This window comes from Colletes latitarsis, chromosome 10, assembly GCF_051014445.1.
Source record: "Colletes latitarsis isolate SP2378_abdomen chromosome 10, iyColLati1, whole genome shotgun sequence".
In the NCBI taxonomy this organism is placed as follows: domain Eukaryota; kingdom Metazoa; phylum Arthropoda; class Insecta; order Hymenoptera; family Colletidae; genus Colletes; species Colletes latitarsis.
Window position 1 is genome coordinate 27,922,204 of NC_135143.1, and position 13,791 is coordinate 27,935,994.

Genomic DNA, 13,791 nt, shown 5'->3' on the forward strand with positions numbered 1-13,791 from the left:
TAACAGCGTCATTTTCTGTCGTGCTTTCCTTACTCGCGACGAGATTACCGGTTTTCTTACAAACAACCGCGGCCCCGGGAGCGAACGTTACAAGATTCGATTTGCAAGTTCTTGGCGTTACGCGACATCGAACGACGTTGTTCCAGAAAGAAAATAAAAATGTCCCGCGACACGTATACAGAACTCTTCTGCGAACAAATGGAACGAACCTACGCGACATCAGGCGATCGTTATCGGAGTGGATCGTTGCAAACCGATACGGCTAAATATCAATGTCTTGTTTTCCCTCGAACGATGAGCTACAACGTTGCAAATTATCCCGTGAAACGATTCCGCGGGATCGTTATCGAAAACACATTGGCGTAGCCATGTTTTTTTTCCAATGGGAATATTATATTAACGCGGGGTTTTATTTTCGTTTTTAGTTCGACGAATATGTGTTCGGAGAGCAGAAGGACGGTTTCATTCACGAAATTTTCACCTTGCCCGGTTGAACGGCGCGTCTTCATTCAAGGCGATTCAGAGCCAAGAAGATCGGCGGAGGGGGAAGGTGCTCGGTCGGACGAGTGTCCAGAAAAACCTGTTCCTCGTTGAAGGGGCTCCCGGGAACGCTAATTAGACGCGTGCCCGGGCGAATTTTCAGCAGGAAGCAGCGACGCGTGGCCGCGATAAATCTCGTGCGTGCACCCTGATGGACGATTCGCGCGGACCAGTCGCTAAACGCTTCCGCAGTCTGGCGCAGCGTCTCCCAAACCTTCTCAAATATAGTGCACTCTTCGACATATTCGTCAAACGTTTCCATTTTTCACTCATCTTCGAACTGAGGGCTCCAAGTTTTATTTTATAAACACTTATGTGTTTGTCAATTTATTCCATTTAGTGGAGACTTTTTTCTAAATTTATTTCGTTATTTGGATCTCGAAGGAAATAATTATTTTGTAGTGTAAGGTCCTGATAAGGATAGAGGATCTAGCTTAGATGTTGGTTGAGGAGCGTATACAGGGTGTTCAGACAACCCAGGGAAAAATTTTAATAGGGGATTCTGGAGGCCAAAATAAGACGAAAATCAAGAATACCAATTTGTTGATGGAGGCTTCGTTAAAAAGTTATTAATGTTTAAAGTTTCGACCGTACTGAATTTTTTTCTCGAAAGTGGGTGGGATTTCGAGGGTATGTCTGTTCACCAAAAATAATTGTAATTGACCCCTGCAGGCAAACATAATTTTTCCAAAACGATTAGAAAATTTTTTTTTCCGTCGAGAAATTTTACACCTTCTCGAATTTTTTTATAAAAACTGGGTAGGATTTCGAGGGTATGTCTATTCACCATAAATAATTGTAATTGACCCCTGCAGGCGAAAATAATTATTCCAGAACGATTTGAAATCTTTTTTTTTCGTCCAAAAATTTAGGCACCTAATTAGATTTTCGGTAAGGAATTTTTTTCTCGAAAATGCGTAGGATTTCTGGGGTATGTGTAATGACCAAAAATGATTGTAATTGACCCCCACAACCGAATATAATTTTTCCAGAACGATTTGAAATTTTTTAATTTTGACGAAAAATTTGTCCACCTACTCGAATTTTTTTCTCGAAAGTGGGTAGGATTTCGAGGGTATGTCTATCGACCAAAAATGCTTGTAATTGACCCCTGCAACTAAAAATAATTTTTCCAGAACGATTTGAAATTTTTCTTTTTCGTCTAAAAATTCAGGCAGCTATTGAATTTTTTTTCTCGAAATTGCTTAGGATTTTTAGTGTATGTCTAATGACCAAAAATACTTGTAATTGACCCCTGTAACTAAATATAATTTTTTTAGTATGATTTGAAATTTTTTAATTTCGTCTAAAAATTTCAGTACCTTCTCGAATTTTTTTCTCGAAAGTGGGTAGGATTTCGAGGGTATGTCTAATGACTAAAAATTATTGTAATTGACCCCTCCAACTAAAAATAATTTTTTCAGAACGATTTGAAAGTTTTTAATTTAATTGTTAATAACTTTTTAATGAAGCCTCCATCGACAAATTAGTATTTTTGATTTTCGTCTTATTTTGGCTTCTAGAATCTCCCATTAAAATTTTTCCCTAGGGTGACTGAACACCCTGTATACTCGAAGAAAATATATTTTCGCGAAAACTCGATTCTGATATCTATAATTATTACGTCGGTTCCAGCAATAAATGGATAGTTCGAAAAATAATTTCTCATTTGTTTCTTTTTTAAAATTTCAAACATTGGTCGAGTGCTTGCGAGAGAGACAAGAGCGTGGCCCTCTGGTGGCGATTGACCCCACAGTAGATTTTAAATAATTCGTGGGATCTTCAGGTCCCCGGTGTTTATTTTATCCAAACACTTACGTGTCAATAATTCATTTCCCATTTGGATCGTGAATAAAATAATATTTTCGTAAATTTAAACTCAAAAACATTCAAAACAAAGTGTTCAATACGATTATTATTCTGCAAAATTGACGAAAAAATTTAAAATTTCTATATTTCATTCTACGTTCTTGTTGGAACACGAAGTTTGGGAAACGCTGCTCGCAAGCGATGTATTTCGGAATCGGTTTCCGGTCCCGCGGATTAACTGCGACCGCGATTATTATTAGGCCTCTGGCAACCGATTTTCGGAAGCTCAGTTTTCGGACTTCCGTTGACCCGGTCGCGTTGGCCAGCCATTTTTGTAGACGCAACATCCCCCCAGAAGTTGCGCCACTCCGGCGCAATTTCTCTCGCGCTTATTTCGATCGAAGTACAAGAATTTCGAATATCGTTTTCGCGCAGCCACGAGCCCCGGAGTGGTCTCGCAACAGTCGTTCACCGCGGGGGGAGATAATGACCGAAGATCTCGGACATCCCCAAGTTATAAACTATATTTACCTCGTCGTAAGCGCCGATCACGGTACGCGCGAGGGTTACGAGTAATTTCAGTTACCCGGCAGTGTTTCGCGGGATCGGAAAAACTGCGTGCTTAAAAGTTACGAGTACCATAAAGCCAGATGTTGCCTAAAGGGGCGACGGACGCAAGAATCTACCGCTGTTTAAAATATTTACAACGTGTAGGTAGATGTTTCGTGCTGCAGTATTGTGGATGTTAACGTTTCACCGTGGGCGTGTAATTGCACTAAGCTATCATAGGATGCATATACCGCGTTGCTAACGGAGAGAATATCACGGTATATATCCCGATACGAAATATTCCCCACGAACGGAGACACCGAAAGCAACAATTTTTAATTGCACAGCGTCATCTCGTGGCTGGAAGCAGGTGCTGGCTACGCTTAGTTTATTTCCCCCCCTCACTGCATTCGGTACGTCGAGAGTCGTTTCTACGTGTTGCTATTTCTGCCAGGTGGCGAGTTGACCGACCGTCCGCCATTTTCCGCTGGACATTTTCGGTTCAAGATTAATTAAATCCGTCTGGAAATAGTTGGCGATCGCCGCGCCGCTACGGCGTCCCGCGGACGAGGGGGGGTGAGGGGACGGTAAGCGTTTCGGTGGCGTAACGCCCGATGTTAATCTTCTCGTGTTCCCCTATTTGCGTGGCCAGCGATACCTCGACTTTAGACCGCTGTTACGACTCGAATCGATCGATTCCTCGTCTCGAGACGGTCGATCGATTTAGTCTTTTTGCTAGTCTGTCCTCTCGATGTCCTATTCGAGCATAAAAAGAGGGATCGAGGATTCAGGATATAGGGATTGTTAGGCGAAATGGGTCGAGTTCACTGTTTCGTTTTGCAGCCGTGAACGGACTTGCTCCTTCTGGCAGAAGCAATTTAGTTATCTGCGACTGCAAATTGGAAGATCGGTGGATTTCTGTGGAGACATGCAGGGTGTTCAGACAACCATGGGAAAAATTTTAATGGGGGATTCTAGAGGCCAAAATAAGACGAAAATCAAGAATACCAATTTGTTGATTGAGGCTTCCTTAAAAAGTTATTAACGTTTAAAGTTCCGCCAGTAATGAATTTTTTTCTCGAAAATGCGCAAGATATCGGGGGTATGTCTATTCACCAAAAATGATCGTAATTGACCCCCGCAACTGAAAATAATTTTTCCAAAACGATTTGAAATTTTTTTTTTTCGTCGAAAAATTTCACACCTTCTCGAATTTTTTTATAGAAAATGGGTAGAAATTCGGGGGTATGTTTATTCACCAAAAATGATTGTAATTGACCCCTGCAGGCGAAAATAATTTTTCCAGAACGATTGGAAATCTTTTTTTTTCGTCGAAAAATTTCAATTTTTAATTAGATTTTCAGTAAGGAATTTTTTTCTCGAAAGTGTGTAGGATTTCGGGGGTATCTATAATAACCAAAAATGATTGTAATTGACCCCCGCAACAGAAACTAATTTTTTTAGAACGTTTTGAAAAATTTTTTTTTCGCCGAAAAATTTCAGCACCTACTCGATTTTTTTTCTCGAAAGTGGTTAGGATTTCGGAGGTATGTGTAATGACCAAAAATGATTGTAATTGACCCCCGCAACGGAAAATAATTTTTTTAGAGTGATTTGAAATTTTCGAATTTAATTGTTAATAACTTTTTAACGAAGCCTCCATCGACAAATTGGTATTCTTGATTTTCGTCTTATTTTGGCCTCTAGAATCCCCCGTTAAAATATTTCCCACGGGTAGCTGAACACCCTGTATAGCTCCTACCCACCCTCCCACCCTGTAACGTCTGGCAGATGACAGCTGTCAACGACTCGTTTTTAACGTCTTCTTTGAGGATTTAGATGCGAGCAGTTATTAGCAAGTATAATTGAGAATCACGATTGGAGAGGAGTGTTGCATGTCGAAAGATTCCCAAAAATGTTCTTGATGACGTACTTCAAGGTGGTAAATCCTAAAAATTTCTTTTTTGAAATATGGTCACGATACTGGGTCTTCTATTTTTAGAAGGGACACTTTTTTAAGGGTATTTTTTTATTCTATTACAATGAGACCTGCTAAAAGACAAAAGAGCGTCTCTGCTGTTAGAGTAGTGGTTCTAACAGAAGCTTAAAGCGAACAGTCGCAGAATGAAAGTGACCGGGGGCCTCCTAGACGAGGCGAGGATGGACCAAGGCTGGGTCACGTTCAAGCTGAATGGACCTGGAAGCCCATTCATAATCGATATACTTACCTACGAGATTCCATTCGGCCAACAGTGCCAACGTGCGCCCATTCAGCATCGATCTTTCAACGTGAATGACCCTTTACCACCCAAACAGCTGGACTTTTCACAAATCAACTGCCCCATCGTTTCATAAAACTTTATTACTCAAAGAATTTCGTGGATTCTAAGTTACCATAAAATTTAATTACATTTACAGACACTTCCCAGGCTGCATTTTTCAATACAATGCTCCTAAAATTTCACAGTGCAATATTACCTCGTTATATGAACGAATTTAACCCCTGGTTGTGGAATCACTATCATCTAACCCCAAACCAAGATGAGAATTATCGATTTCTGGGTTGAAATCGCCACCTTACGGTTATGGATCAGGATCTGACCCATATCCGTGATCAGTTATCGAGATACAAGCTACTCGAATTTTGGAAATCAGGTTTGATAGATCCATCGATGGTAGGACTTAAGGGAACGATTCTCGAATTATTTTGAATAGAAATATTGGTTGAACGTTACGTTCCAATGTGGCTATTTGTTTTGTCTAATTATAACGGAAGGTTGGGGATAAAGAGCGATCGGAAGAGGCGTATCAACGTTCGCGGATTTCGCTGGACGAGAGTCAAAGTGCCTCAGCTGGTCCAGTTATTGGTGCATTACGATTCCAAACGACACGCGCGCTAAACATAGCTGGATGGAATTCGCATAAACGTCCCGCGTTCGAGTATCGTGGCGAACGCTTCGCGGCGATACTCGACGTGAAATTCCGCCGAAACGAAATACTTCGGATGACCGGAATCGCGACACGGGGAATCCGTAAAAAGGCGCCAAACGCCGGTACGTCGACGTTCTCGTATACACAGGGTGTGCAAGAAACATTCTGGTATCTACTTGCAATTGAAAATTTAGTGTCTGTTTTACGACATCGATCCTTTCACTGTTTTAACCAGTTAACTGTGTTTCACGAGTATACTCGTTACGGAGAAGTGCCAGGATTTTTTGTCATGGCGAGTTTTATCAAATAAATCTTTTACTTCGTGCTTGACGACTATACTCGTCATCTAAACTGGTTAAATGGTAAATTGTTGAACATTCTTGCGCAAAATCAACGTGGATTAGTCGACCAAAATGTTAGAGAATGATTAGAAGTTGAAAATGTACTGTGTATCGCGAAAGGAATTGGTCAGAGTCGTTGCTGGGGGGCGGAGCATTATCCCCACTCGGTCTTTCGTCGTTACGTGCGCCAATCTCGACCGTGGGTGGAGCCACTGTCGATGCCACGCCCCCTCTATGAATCATATTACGCTGTACGTGATTTTACTGAATATTTTATTCTTCCAACGAGTAGGATGCTTAAAGAATTTGAGATTTTGACACTTGGTTTGTCCACGCGCTGTAGGTACACTAGGGGCAGTAGAAAAGCTACTTAACGGACGCAACCCCTCTAAAGATAGCGTGGCTCGCATCACGGGACGTTTTCCATTCTCGTTTTCTTCCTCTTTCGAGATTGCAATTTATAGAAGCACTCGGCACCTGTCACCTTCCCCGTGGCTAACCGAGCTATTCGTTTCGGTACCAGGAATAGCTACGAAAGAGAAAAGGGGAGAAAACGCCATTTCACCCTCGAACAATAGAACCTTCTACGAATCTCATTATTTAAGTTTTCATTCATAAAATTGGTCCGTTAAATTTATTTTTCAATGCTTCATAAAATACTACTGCATTTGTTACTTCTACAGGGTGTTCAGCCACCCCTGGGAAAAATTTTGATGGAGGATTCTAGAGGTCTAAATAATATGAAAATCAAGAATATCAATTTCTTGACTTTAGCCAATTTTGCAGAATATTAATCGTATTGAACACTTTGTTTCGAATGTTTTTGATTTTAAATGTATGAAAAAATTATTTTTTTTTCTTTTTATTTATTTATTTATAGTTGCATCAACCGTCCAAGGGTTATTAGCGACTCAGGAAAAGTTTACAGCTTGTACAGTTTGGACTCTTTGAGGTACTTCAGTAAGTTTTGGATAGATTTGTCATCCTCCAGGTTGTCCTTTAGGTATGGTTTAATGTTGCTTGTTTATTCGAGATCCAAATGGAAAAATAATTTAGAAATAAATTACTAGATCGATGGAATAAACTGACACATAATTGTATAAAATAAACACTGGGACCCGAAGATCCCACGAATAATTTAAAATCTACTGTAGAGTCGATCGTCTCCCGTGCTCGCCACCAGAGGGCCACGCTCTCGTCTCTCTCGCAAGCGCTCGATCGATATTTCGTTTGCATATACAGGGTGTTCGATCACCCCAGGGAAAAATTTTAATGGGGGATTCTAGAGGTTAAAATAAGACGAAAATCAAGAATACCAATTTGTTGATTGAGGCTTTGTTAAAAAGTTATTAACAATTAAATTCAAAAATTTCAAATCGTTTTGGAAAAATCATTTTCGGTTGCGGGGGTCAATTACAATCATTTTTGGTCATTAGACATACCCTCGAAATCCTACCCGCTTTCGAGAAAAAAAATTCGAAAGGGTGTGAAAGTTTTCGACAAAATTCAAAAATTTCAAATCGTTCTGGAAAAATTATTTTCGGTTGCGGGGGTCAATTACAATCATTTTTGGTCATTACACATATCGCCGAAATTCTACGCACTTTCGAGAAAGAAATTCCTTACCGAAAATCTCATTAGTTGCCTCAATTTTTCGAGGAAAAAAAAGAATTTCAAATCGTTCTGGAAAAATTATTTTCGATTGCACGGGTCAATTACAATCATTTTTGGTAAATACACATACCCCCGAAATCCTACCCACTTTCTAGAAAAAAATTCGAGAAAGTGTGACATTTTGCAACGAAAAAAAAAAATTGCAAATCGTTCTAAAAAAATTATTATCGATTGCACGGGTCAATTACAATCATTTTTGATGAATAGACATATCCCCGAAATCCTACGCATTTTCGAGAAAAAAATTCAGTACGTGTGAAACTGTAAACGTTAATAACTTTTTAACGAAGCCTCAATCAACAAATTGGTATTCTTGATTTTCGTCTTATTTTGGCCTCTAGAATCCCCCATTAAAATTTTTCCCATGGTTGTCTGAACACCCTATATATCATGTAAAATAATAATAAAAGTGGCTCTAATAATCTGACGAAAAAGAGTTTAGAAATCGTCGAATCCATCGGAAGCGTGCGGCTGCTCCGGGAATAAAGGGTCGCTGGAACGGATGGTTAAAATGAAAACTTAGGATTGCTACGAATAACGAACAAAAACGTGTATCTCTTGTTCCTTATTCGTCGTTTCTGTCTGGACAAAAATGCGCGCATCTCCGTCGCGGGGCAGCCTCGGCTAATTGCTCGTCCTTATTTTCTAAATACAAGGTTAATTGGACGCGGTACCGTCCGATTGCTCTCCCGAAAAGGAAGAGGCAACGTAAAAGCAAAAGAAACGAGGAAAAAGGGGGATGACAGCGAAAGAGGCACCGGGACTCTCTTGTGGAAAACGATGATTGGCCGTAATTAGAAGCGTAGCCACCGAATGGTCGGGGGTTAGCTAAAGACGATCCGTGCCCGTTCAAGGCTTTTATCTCGTCGCTGTGACAGTGGTAGGGAAAAAAACGCGAATTCCTGCGAGGATATCGTTAAAAGCTCGCGATATTGCAGCTGCCGCCAACGTTTCCAGGCGAATTCCCTCACGGGGGAACAGATGACGTCATATAGGCCTATATCGCTGTCCTTTACCCCCTCCACCTCTTCCTACAACTCTCTGAGACCTCCATTTGTTTACAACTTGAGCTACGATACTGATATCCGAGTTACTCCATTTTTTCCCTAGCTTTGGCAGCCCTAGATGTCGCTAGCATCGCGCCACAGCGCGCTCTGGTTTACATTTTTGCTACTAGGCGCGCCCCACGGATGCTCGATTAATTTCCATTCCGTTTACTGTACGGTAGATTTCAGTTTTCAAGTCATTTCGTCCTGTATTTGGATGGAAAAATTGTATCGATTTGTTAAAGGAATCGTGAGATGAGCGATTCTCAGCCCTGAATCGGTTGATCTACGTGCATGCGCGCGGTTATGTCGGAAGTTATTTGGGGAACGAGGCTGGAGATTACTCGAGATTGTTGGCATCGCATGCGAGCGAGAACGATGCGCTTCGCGAGATAAAGGAGCTGGAACACGAGATTTCAATTAGAAACGAGCGTGCATTACGGTAGGAAATGCAACGCGATATTTGCAAAATAAATACCGACGAGGCTCCTGACATCGCGAATGCGTCAAATATTTTACAGTTCGATGACTGAAAGACTCCGCCAGATGGCAGATCGTCGGAATAAAAATGGCGAAGGTGATTCGGGGTGGGTAGATTAGATGAAACATCCTGTATAACCTATAAACTATATGCGTGGCCATTAAAAGCCACTAAAATGTCCATGCTGAAGATTTCCTGAAATAAAGTGGAAGGTAAAACGATAAAAAAAAAAAACAGATAAAAATAGACGCTTTCTTTGGAACTTATCCTGAGAGGAATCTTCAGGATTCAAGATTGAGATACGCCAAGCCTTACAAGAGCAAAGAAAAATGTCACTGCGGCACGAAACAAGCATTTCACGCGCGATTAATACTCAATCCCTCTGGTAATTACACATATTAGTAATTCGATGCGATAAGCCAAATATGTCGGCAATAAGCTCGTAATTACAAGACGCACGGAGACCACTCATTTTCATGTATAATTTCCTTCAGTTTGCATAAAAGGGCTATCTGTCATGGCAAGATAGCATGATAAATGAAACGAAATTCTACAGAGCCGTTCACAAACGATGCGTAGAAATTTATGTCATTAAAATAATGGTTCTCGAATCGTCGTAACTCAATTTTCTCGATGATAAACAAGCCTTCTTACAGCACGAGAGCATATAATATTTCTTAATTCGGAAAAATCAATACAGGGTGTTCAATCGACCATGGGAAAAATTTTCATGGAGTATTCTACAGGCCAAAATAAGACGAAAATCAAGAATACCAATTTGTTGATTGAGGCTTTGTTAAAAAGTTATTAACAATTAAATTCAAAAATTTCAAATCGTTTTGGAAAAATTATTTTCGGTTGCGGGGGTCAATTACAATCATTTTTGGTCATTACACATACCTCCGAAATCCTATTCATTTACGAGAAAAAAATTCGAATAGGTGGACAAATTTTTCGACAAAATTAAAAAATTTCAAATCGTTCTGGAAAAATTATATTTGGTTGTGGGGGTTAATTACAATCATTTTTGGTCATTACACGTACCCCCGAAATCCTACGCATTTTCGAGAAAAAAATTCCTTACCGAAAATCTAATTAGGTGCCCAAATTTTTCGACGTAATAAAAAAATTTTCAAATCGTTCTGGAAAAATTATTTTCGGTTGCAGGGGTAAATTACAATCATTTTTGGTGAATAGACATACCCCCAAAATCCTACCAACTTTCGAGAAAAAAATTCGAGAAGGTGCCTAAATTTTTCGACGAAATTAAAATATTTCAAATCGTTCTGAAAAAAATATTATTAGCTGTGGGGGTCAATTACAATCATTTTTGGTGAATAGCCCTATCCCCGAAATCTTGCGCATTTTCGAGAAAAAAATTCATTATGGACGGAACTTTAAACGTTAATAACTTTTTAACGAAGCCTCCATCAACAAATTGGCATTCTTGATTTTCGTCTTATTTTGGCCTCTAGAATCACCCATTAAAATTTTTCCCAGGTGTGATCGAACATCCTGTATAAATAACTTTGCAAAAAAAAGAAAGGAAATGAAAATATTTGTTCGATCCTCGACGCGTGCTAAATTAAAATCCGTGGTTAAATTTATCTTTGTACTCAGATTCGTACAAATCGCTCGCTATAATTGGCGAGAAATGTTTTGCATAATTATGTCCGTGCGCGTTTAAATCTTATTTAATTGTCAATGCGAGGTAGCACGCGTTTACCATTTTCTGCCCGTGGACGAGTTGTATTCCGTGCAATTTACATATGTTTTCACGGGTCGACCGGCGTCGCGCGATTAATCATAATTTATTAACGAATATTTCACGTCGCCGGCGTTGTTAATGAATCGAACTGTAGAACAAGCCTGGAATTACTTCATTAATTCGAGCGAGTCGCCGCGATTCGTCCTGTGAGGCAGGATTACGCCGGTCCGCGGAACGTCCTGGAAAAAAGGACCCAGCAGAACAAGAGATCGATCGTTCACCGACTTCAAGGCCGATCGACCAGAAACTAACACTTGCTCCACGTGTTAACAAACCACAACCAATTAAAACGAGTCGAACCGTCCGTGATCTGTGTCCCTTGTTGCACTCGGTCAACGGGCTATCGATCACGACCAGGCCCCGTCGATTCGATCTCGGCCCTCGTAGATCATTGGACACGGGCTCTCGTTAGAACAGTCGAAGAAAAGGAACTGCGAATCGAACGGATGCTTTCGTCGTTACCACGTTCGGATGTTGTTCGTTTCTTGCGAGAACACCATTTTTCATTTACTGTTCGAGAACTTTTTATCTTTGTTCTAGCGCGCGAGTAATAATAGAATAATGGGGATAATAACATGGATATTAAACAATCGACTATGTTTCGAAATGTACTTTCGTATTGAAAATTATTTGGGAAACTTCTTTCGACGATTTACAGGTGAAAACACTGAAATTCATTTATCATAGACAATGTAAAACTTCTTAAAACATAACCAAACTACCCTCAACCTACCTAACCTCGAATTCTCGAGATAAATAAAAACGTGTTCTGGATGAGTTTTAATACATTCGCTGACCACCGAGTAATAATAGAATAGTAGAGATAATAACATGAATATTAAACGATCGACTATGTTTCGAAATATACTTTTGTATCGAAAATTATTCAGGAAACTTCTTTCGACGATTTACAGGTGAAAACACTGAAATTCATTTATCATAGACAATGTAAAACTTCTTAAAATATAACCAAATTATTCTCAACCTACCTAACCTCTAATTTTCTAGGGAAATAAAAACGTGTTCTGGATGAGTTTTAATACGTTCACTGGCTACCGAGTAATAATAGAATAATAGGGATAATAACGTGAATATTAAACGATCGACTATGTTTCAAAACGTACTTTTGTATCGAAAATTATTCAGGAAACTTCTTTCGACGATTTACAGGTGAAAACACTGAAATTCATTTATCATAGACAATGTAAAACTTCTTAAAATATAACCAAATTATTCTCAACCTACCTAACCTCTAATTTTCTAGGGAAATAAAAACGTGTTCTGGATGAGTTTTAATACATTCGCTGACCACCGAGTAATAATAGAATAGTAGAGATAATAACATGAATATTAAACGATCGACTATATTTCGAAATATACTTTCATATCGAAAATTATTCAGGAATCTTCCTTCGATGATTCACAAGTGAAAACACTGAGATTCACTTGCCACAAACAATGTAAAACTTCTTCAAACATAACCAAACTACCCTCAACCTACCTAACCTCGAATTCTCGAGATAAATAAAAACGTGTTCTGGATGAGTTTTAATACATTCGCTGACCACCGAGTAATAATAGAATAGTAGAGATAATAACATGAATATTAAACGATCGACTATGTTTCAAAACGTACTTTTGTATCGAAAATTATTTGGGAAACTTCTTCCGACGATTTACAGGTGAAAACACTGAAATTCATTTATCATAGACAATGTAAAACTTCTTAAAATATAACCAAATTATTCTCAACCTACCTAACCTCTAATTTTCTAGGGAAATAAAAACGTGTTCTGGATGAGTTTTAATACATTCGCTGGCCACCGAGTAATAATAGAATAGTAGAGATAACAACATGAATATTAAACGATCGACTATGTTTCGAAATATACTTTCATATCGAAAATTATTCGGGAAACTTCTTTCGATGATTTACAGGTGAAAACACTGAAATTCATTTCTCACAATGTAAAACTTCTTCAAACATAACCAAACTACTCTCAACCTACCTAACCTCCAATTCTCTAGGTAAATAAAAATGTGTTCTGAATCAATTTTAATAAATTCGCTGGCCATCGAGTAATAGTAGAATAATAACGATAATAACGATAATAACATGGATATTAAACGATCGACTATGTTTCGAAAAGTACTTTTGTATCGAAAATTATTCAGGAATCTTCCTTCGATGATTCACAAGTGAAAACACTGAGATTCACTTGCCACAAACAATGTAAAACTTCTTCAAACATAACCAAACTATTCTCAACCTACCTAACCTCGAATTCTCGAGATAAATAAGAACGTGTTGTATATGATTTTTAATACGTTCGCTGGCCACCATCGACCACTCTGGGTAGCATGGTTCAAGGTTACGATTAAACACGGCTGACATCTTAATTTAGATCAGTTTGCACACCTCCGCTCGTTAAGCGGCCTCTGTTTCGCTCCGTGGGATACGTATGTGTTTCGGAAAAGTCTCGGCGCGGGTCTAAGATTTAATATACCGGCCATAATCGTAAAGATAAATCGCGGTTAGGCGTGCAAAAATCGCATCGAGAACCAGTTTCCACGTCGCGGAACGATCTGACGAGCCTTTACGGAAAAACCCACCGCGGTATTATCATATGAATTGTCCGGTCGTAGAATACC